The 8278-nt window shown below is 34.2% G+C and overlaps 1 pseudogene; it reads right to left on the bottom strand.

The window, feature by feature from the left end:
• Positions 1–2676: 2676 nt before the first annotated feature.
• LOC114165339 (uncharacterized) lies at positions 2677–6598 on the bottom strand (annotated as a pseudogene).
• Positions 6599–8278: the final 1680 nt, after the last annotated feature.

The following is an 8278-nucleotide window of genomic DNA, read 5'->3' on the forward strand; positions in this document are numbered from 1 at the left end:
ACAACGAATACGGAATTGATCTCAAATATTTGATTCTTAAAAATGCAATTAAAACTAGCAATTATAAAAATAGGGGGGTTTTGATATGCAAAGAAAATGACACGGAAGATTGTAAACACAGTAATAGTAAATAGGTCAATTCCGCTGCTTTTTCTAAATAAGATTCTTCATTGGTTATCTATAGATTATTGTTAAATTAATTATTGTTGTTGTTTTACAAATCAATCAATGTAAAGACTCAATTCATTTGTTGGCATCCTCACTTTTAATCAAAGTACAGTCTCAATTAGAAGTGAGAATTGTTAGATTGTCCATAGTAAATTCAATCAAAGTACAGTCTCAATTAATTTTACTATGCCTAATCATGTCTATTCCTTTGTTTCTTTACCAAATAGAAAACTTAATTAATCAAAGTAAAGTCTTGACTAATTCTAGTTAAAGTAATTACCTCTAATCAAATTAAAGTCTCAATTATTGGCAAAAACTTATTTAATCAAACGAAAGTTTCTAAACAAAATCAAAGTAAAGTCTCAATTTAATTTAAAAACCTTTTAACTCATATGATTAGCATCCATGTAGATTTAAAATCATTATTTTCTATTCGATTAAGAAGCAAAGGACATAGATAAACAAAAACCACAACAATAATCAAAATAACAAAACATATAAATTCATCTAACCTCAGAATCCATTTAAGAAATTACAGTGGAATCAACCCTAAAAGCTTAGCCCTCCATGGCTTTGATGAAATACATGATGATATGAAGGAAAGAAAATAAAACAAAGAATGAGAGATGTGGTGGAGATGGTATCTGCCAAAACCAGAGAGTTCTAAGTGTCTAAGCTGTAGGCTGTAAATTGTCAGTCCCCCCGCTTTTGCTCCCTTAAGTCTCTTTATATAGGCTTCCACTGGACTTTGGGCTTTATCTGTCAGTTGCTAAAATCTTTTATTTTTATTTAATTAATTAGCAACTTAATTCCTGTCCAATTTCCAATTCTGCCCCTCTCATTTAACCATATTTGCAGTTTTGACCAGAGTTGACTGCTGACTTTGACCAGTTAACCAGAGTTGATCAGTTGACCAATTTAACTGTCCTATCAGATGCTGACACGTGGCGCAGAGTACTCTCTCTCTCCAGAATTAGGGTTTCTGCCCCTTCCTCCTTCCTCCCTTGGCTGCGCGGCTGACGGCAATGGCGGCTGCTCCGGTGGGCGCGGTGGTTGCAGGTGCGCGAACTATGGCGGCCGGAGGCGCACTGCGGTGGCTGCTGTGTGCTCGCTGCTGCAGCGGTGGCTGTGCAAACGGTGGAGGCGAGAAGTTGCGCTGCTGCGATGTGAAGGTTGTTGTGCTGTTGATGGTGGCGGAACTGGTGCAGCCATGGCTGCTGCGTGAGGTGCAGAGAACATGAAGATCTCGCGGTGGCCGTGAATCTGAAGGTGGATTCGAGCTGGTGCAGGTGCGGACGGAAATGGTTGCGCGTCGCTGCAGGTGCGGAGGCGAGAAGATGGTGTGTGCTGCAGAATCGTGGTGGTCGCGGACGAAGATAGTGGTGCGGGAACTCATGCGCGGTGGCTGACGGCGCTGTTGCGTGAAGGAAGAGATGCGACTGCGGTGGCCGGTGAAGATGGAGGCTGCGCGAATGGAGGAAGATGGTGGCGCTGTCACGGTGTTGATGGTACGTTGTGGTGGCCGGAAAACAAGCTTCATGGTGGCTGACGGAGATGGCGGCGGCGGCTGCCGTGGAGGGTGGAAGGGAAATTAGGGTTAGGGTTTCATGTGTGAGATGGAGGAGATGATGACGTGGCAAGATCTGAGTGGTCAATTTGGTGAGTGGAGGATTATGACACGTGGCAGCTTATGATTGGCTAATCTTAAAAGGTGGGGATTGCCACATGGCATGATCTGGTTTAGTGGAGTTTAAGTGGTAGGAGGGGTGCAACTTAGTGAAAACTGGGGGTGCAGAACAGGTTTTTGGTGGTCCACTTTAAAAGGAGTGTGCAAGTAAAAACTGGGGGTGCATTTAGCTCCTGATTTATTCTTTTTCAGAATTTCTTGATTTTGGACTTATTTTGTAACTTTGAATATTTTAAAATCACACTATTAATTGACCAAAAATAAATTCCAGCTGCATTAACAAACGTTAGAATATCCAATAATATTTTATGCAACTAAAATCAATTTTTATGCCACTTTTACCAAACTTACTCAATAAATCCAATAATCACAAATCCTAATTAAATCAATCTTTAAGCACAGAAAATTCAATTAAATCCCCAAATTTAAATATTAAATGAGGGCAAAAATTTGAAGTGTATAAATAGAATAGATCAATTTAGAATGTAATCAAAGTGGTATGTAAAGTTAATATTTGATTTCATTTAATGTTTTTTGTCTATTCTGTTATCTTCAACAACCAACAACAAAAATATGACTAATACACTACTTTGTTAAAATAAGAATAAAAAAAGAATAAATTACATACCTAGAATGTCTCATTTGGTAATCAACTACATAAATTCCTTTTGTACACAAATTCCTTTTGTACACAACGACTTCTTTGTTCAACCTTTTTTGTACCATGATTTTCCTGCATGGCAGAGCATAACATAAATAAGTTGATATATATTTATAACAGCTTTGAAATGAAAAAAAATTAGAAATGACATACCTATAATTTATTCTTTTTCAAAGAGTTTCAAAAATTTCTTTGTACACACGTTTTTAGTTGTGTTTGTTACCTTTCCATCTTCATCCAATATAAGTATTTTCAATCCTCTTTTGGTTTTGACTCTAGAAATAACAACATATAGTTGGCCATGTGTGAATACATGTTGTGGAAGATAAAGGCTGACTCTAGAAAGTGTTTGTCCTTGACTTTTGTTAATCGTCATTGCAAAGCATAACGATATCGGAAACTGTCTTCTTTGAAATTTGAAAGGCAACCCTGAATCAGATGACACTAAATCCATTCTTGGTATAAAAATCCTGTCACCAATGTTTTTTCAAGTAATTACAGTTGCAGAGATTACATTCTTGCCTAAATGGTTCACTTGCAATCTTGTGCCATTGCATAGACCTTTCGCTTGATCAATGTTTCTCAAGAGCATAATTGGAACACCTGTTTTCAACTTCAGTTTATGATTTGGTATCCCTGAACATTTGATATCATTTAAAAATTCAGATGTAAACCATTCAGATTGGACTTCATCTTGTTCATCAGATTGGCAAGGTGTATCTGAACTTAAATAAGTCACCTCTTCACCACCGATTAAAGACAACATGAAATCATTTACTTGCTCTACAGAATCATTTGTTGGGCACAAAATTGCTCCATCATCAAAATAATTAGGCTTCAGCATGTTAACCACAAATTGAGGATAGAGAAATTCAACCAATGCCAACAAAGGTAAATCTGTATTTGTAATCAGCAACTGTTCTGGAATTTCAACTATGCACTCATCATTCTCATTTAGATCCATTTTTCCGTCTCCAATCTTCAATATCCAATCAGCAAATTCTTGAATCTCATTGGTTGTTTGAGTATTTGATGTAGTACTTAATCTCATGTTCTTGGATAACTTTAGCACTTTACAACAATTCCATAACTCTGAATAGTTTATTGCTGATTTTATGATATCAAACCTAGATCCTTTTTTGATAACTAGTAGAATTTGTCTAAAGTCACCTCCCAACACAAATGCTTTGCCACCAAATGGTTTGTCATTATTGGCATCATCAACATTTCGCATAATATCTCTTAGTGTTATATCAAATGCCTCAAAGCACATTCTATTCATCATTGGTGCTTCATCCCAGATAATCAAACTGGTTGCCATAAGAAGTTTTGCTCTGAGACTACCTTGTGCTATGTTGCAAGTTGATTCATCATTAATTAACAGTGGGATGCAAAAAGTAGAGTGTGATGTTTTTCCACCAGGAAGTAATAAAGAAGCAATTCCACTTGATGCTACGTTCAAAACAATCATGCCCTAGCTTCTTAGAGCAGCTGACAATGTCTTCCACATAAAAGTCTTCCCTGTACCACCATAGCCATATAAGAAAAATAATCCTCCCTTCTTTGAAAGAACTGCTGTCATGATATCCTGATATACATGAATTTGTTCATCATTCAGTGCTTTAAACAAACTGTCATGTTCTTTCGCCATCTCTTGTTTATTATATTGGAGCTCATCAACAATAAATCTATTATGGAATGTATATACATCTGAAAGATCAAGTTGAGGTAATGAAGGATAATCTTTCAAACTTCAACCATTTGACATTAGCATTTGCTGTATTTCTAACAAACTATTTTTTGTAATTCAGCAGTCTGAATTTCAAGATCTGCATGAAGTAAATAATACAATTAAAATTTATATCTATAGCAAATTAAATAAAAAACAATATAAAATACCTGGCAAGTTCATCTCCTTTCTTTTTTGGTACAAAATTCCATCACATAAGATACTCCAAGTAGAATTCCAAACTATATCTGGTTTAGAAATTGTATTCATCGACAACAAAGTAACAAATAATCTTCTAAGTTGATACCTAGAAGCAAATTCACTTGCTTCTTTTATTGCGTCAATATATTCTTTGTCGTCAGCCAACAATCCCAAAACATAGCAAGCTTCTTGGTATGTTTCATAATATTTTCCATCAATTGTCTTAATGCTTTTATAATCAATACAACCTTTTTGAATGGTCAGTAATATCCTCAAATAATAAAGTTCTCCAGAACCAGGAGGAATATAAGTAAGTCTACCAATGTTGTAGCCTTTCTTCCTTGGTTTCCATTCTTTTTCTTTGGCAAACCACACAAATTTGCTTGGAAATTCTGAATAAGTCATTTCTTTTCCTTCCTCATAAACTTTGTTAGCCTCAAACTAAGCTAGAAACATTGTGTTAGCATTTTCGTATCTGTTGAAGACCACATTAATATCATCATCATCTTTAAACAAAGCTGATTGTTGGCCAGGAAGATGAAATGTCAATCGCTGAACAGGAGGCCATCTGTGATGGATGTCAAAAGCAAATATTCTCCAAGCGGCTTCACATGGTGATAGATACCTACAATCGTAATACCTTTTGATCTCATCAATAATGGTTGATTTTTTAGACTATGTAGAGTTGTTGCTTATTTTAAGAGTAGCTCTGTCAGGACCTTTGTTCACATATTTGAACAAATATTTTATTGAATTGGTCTTGTTGCAATACTCTGTATTGATGTGTGCTTGATACCTCATTAGAAGTGGTGGATTGTAAGGAACAACACTTCTATTGTCCAGCTTAATTCCATTCTTCTCAACAAATCTACCATTATCAAGTCTTCTATAGCATGGATATCCTTCTTCATCAATTGAAGTCGAAGATGTGAATTTTTTAGGATAAAATTTAGAACATCTTCCTTCCTTCATGCAAGGTGAATTATATCTTGCAGGTCCGCATGGTCCATGAATCATGTAACTTGAGACAACTTTTTCCAATTTGGGGTACAAATTCGCATTGGGCAATTCAGTTGATATTACTTTATCAATATCAGTTGAATTCTTCAATTTGCTTTCTCCATCTAACCATAAAAGTATATGTGCATGAGGTAAACCTCTTTTTTGGAATTCTACTGTGTACATTCTTGCATATATAAATAAATAATAAAAAAAGTTGTCAGAATTTAATTTAATAAACATTTATATAATGTATATTACTTCATATATAACATACATGCAGTGGTTTTACCAAAGAAGTCTTTTTTTTTAAAAAATCTGTCATCATTTCATCCAGCTTCATTTTGAACACTCTACATACAATATCGGGTCTATCTGAAGCTGATAACCCTTTCGCTAAGACAAATTCTCTTATTTCACTCCAATTCACATTGCATGTTATAGTAATGAACAAATCAGGATATCCAAATTTTTTACAAACTGTCATAGCATCTTGACAATTGTTGAACATGTATCTGGTACCACCTGTGAATGAAGCAGGCAAGATAATACGTCTTCCAATTAAAGAAGGATCTGTCTCTCCTCTATTAACAGCCTCTTGTAATCCATTAAGAATATCACAGCGAATTAACTTCTGATTAGCTATGATGAAAGACAACCTTTGTGCTTCAACCATTGTATAGCAATCAACCAGAAATTGTTGGAACAATCTGCATGCATTCACAATATTTCCTGCTTCTACAGATCTTTGTTGTATTCTAAATGCAATAAATTTTCGCAAAGAAATTCTAATTCTTACCCTGGATTTAGTTCTTGAATGAGATTCTCTTATTGGGATATCCTCTTGATAACCATCTTCTCCATATGGAAACATGAGAGGATATTGCAGTGGAATGAAAGCTGTGTGAGTTTCATGCAGTCTTATTAATTCACCAGAACATTTTTTTACCACTATATCTCTGCCTATATCCATATTTCCAAAATCACCAACTATTAGGGCAACTATTTCATCACATGAAGGTGTGTTGTAGACTCTAGGGTCTTTGTTTCTGCCTCTAAATAGTCTTAGCGTGAAATCTAATTCCATATGTTCCAGTGACAAATCTCTTACTCTTCTAAAAGATTTCGCAAGAACATTGTGATTGTCAATCATTTGAATCAAATCAGCAACCAATGATTCATCTATAACAGATTCCTTGGTGTTTGACCTAAAACATAATAAAGAGAATACATGTCAATAGATGTATTTAAATATTTCATATAACCAAATTAGTTCATATATTCACTGACCTGAAATGCTTCACTCTGTTACTCATTTCATTTTCGGTATCATATATGTACAGCTGTGCAAACTTTGGCTTTGATCCATGTTCTGGCAATAAACTGCCAATACGGTGATAGTTCTGTCCATTAAGAATAAATTGTGGTGGAGCAGAACTATTGTTCATTGAATTATCTATCTTACCACCAATTGAAGTAAATGAAAACATGCTATTGTATACTCTTATGTTTTGTAGAAATGATTTGCTTCTCTGATCTTCACCAATTAACAAACCTTCAAGAAGATTAGGTGGTCTTTTTAATAGTGGAATTTGCACTTTTCCCTTTTGACAACACAATGAGAATTGAACTTCCTTTGAGGTGTTACATTTTTATGCTTTTTCTTCATACCAAAGTTTAGCTTTACAGTATTAACATTCGAAACAAGGTTCTCCAATATTGAGAAGTTTTGAACATCATTAAAAATCATTAGCATGAAATGCATATATTTTTATCTGCAGTTATATACAATTCTGTGTGAGATTATGTACCTTGTAACTCTCCTTTGCAATACAATTCATTTGTAGTTGTAGTACTTGTAGTATGTCCTTCAATATTAGTAAAATGAAAAATAATTCATGATTTCAAAGAAATTTTTATTGACATCAATAAGTTGAATATCTGAATTACCATCATATGTTATCATTGCTGAATCATCATTTGTTGTGTCTGAACAATTATGTTGTGTTGTTGTTTCATCATCAAGATTGAATCTGTTTTGAAGTGATTGTATGACTTGAAAAGGATATTTGACAACTTTATTTTTAGAGACAGAATGCGAATCATTTACAACCTCAGATCTGGCACCTATGAAAAAGAGCAGAAAACAATTGTCTTACCTTCATTGGCATTGTGAGTATGAATATTGTTATATATGAATAAAAACCTACTTACCTGCACTGGAATTGTAATTATTTTGTCCATAATTTCTCTGACTGTTATTGTTAAAAACTGTAGTCATTCAAAAACATTGATATAAATTTAAAATTCGTCAGTTTCATCCAATTACAATAGGTATATAAGAAATTAAGATGAATGTAGAAATATACCGAAAGGACTATTGTATGTTAAAGAAGAAGCTGCAGATTGTGAAGTGATACAGTTATTTTGGAGTTGTTGTTGAACTAAAGTACTTGAACAACTTGATATATTGTTGTCAGGTACTGCATTGAAATGAAGCTTTGTTTAAAGTGAGACTGAATTAATATTATTCAAAAACAATGTTGAAATAAAGTACTGGAAGAACTTGAAAATTGACCAATTTATCTGTGAAATATTGAATTCATATTCTGAAGGTTGTTGTTGTTGTTGTCAACATTTGAAAAAGGATTATTGTAGAAGCATTGTAATTAAAAAAATAAACAACAATACTTCAGTGATTCATTTAACAACAATCTATAAAGAGATAGCTTAAAAAAAGAATACTTACTAATATCCAACTGTTGTAATGGCTTCCTGTGTATATTTTTCTGAAATGATTATGCATCTGTGTTGTCAAGTTACAATCCAAAAC

Source organism: Vigna unguiculata, chromosome 10 (genome assembly GCF_037176805.1).
Source record: "Vigna unguiculata cultivar grain cowpea cultivar isolate G323 ecotype 2 chromosome 10, ASM3717680v1, whole genome shotgun sequence".
NCBI lineage: Eukaryota > Viridiplantae > Streptophyta > Magnoliopsida > Fabales > Fabaceae > Vigna > Vigna unguiculata.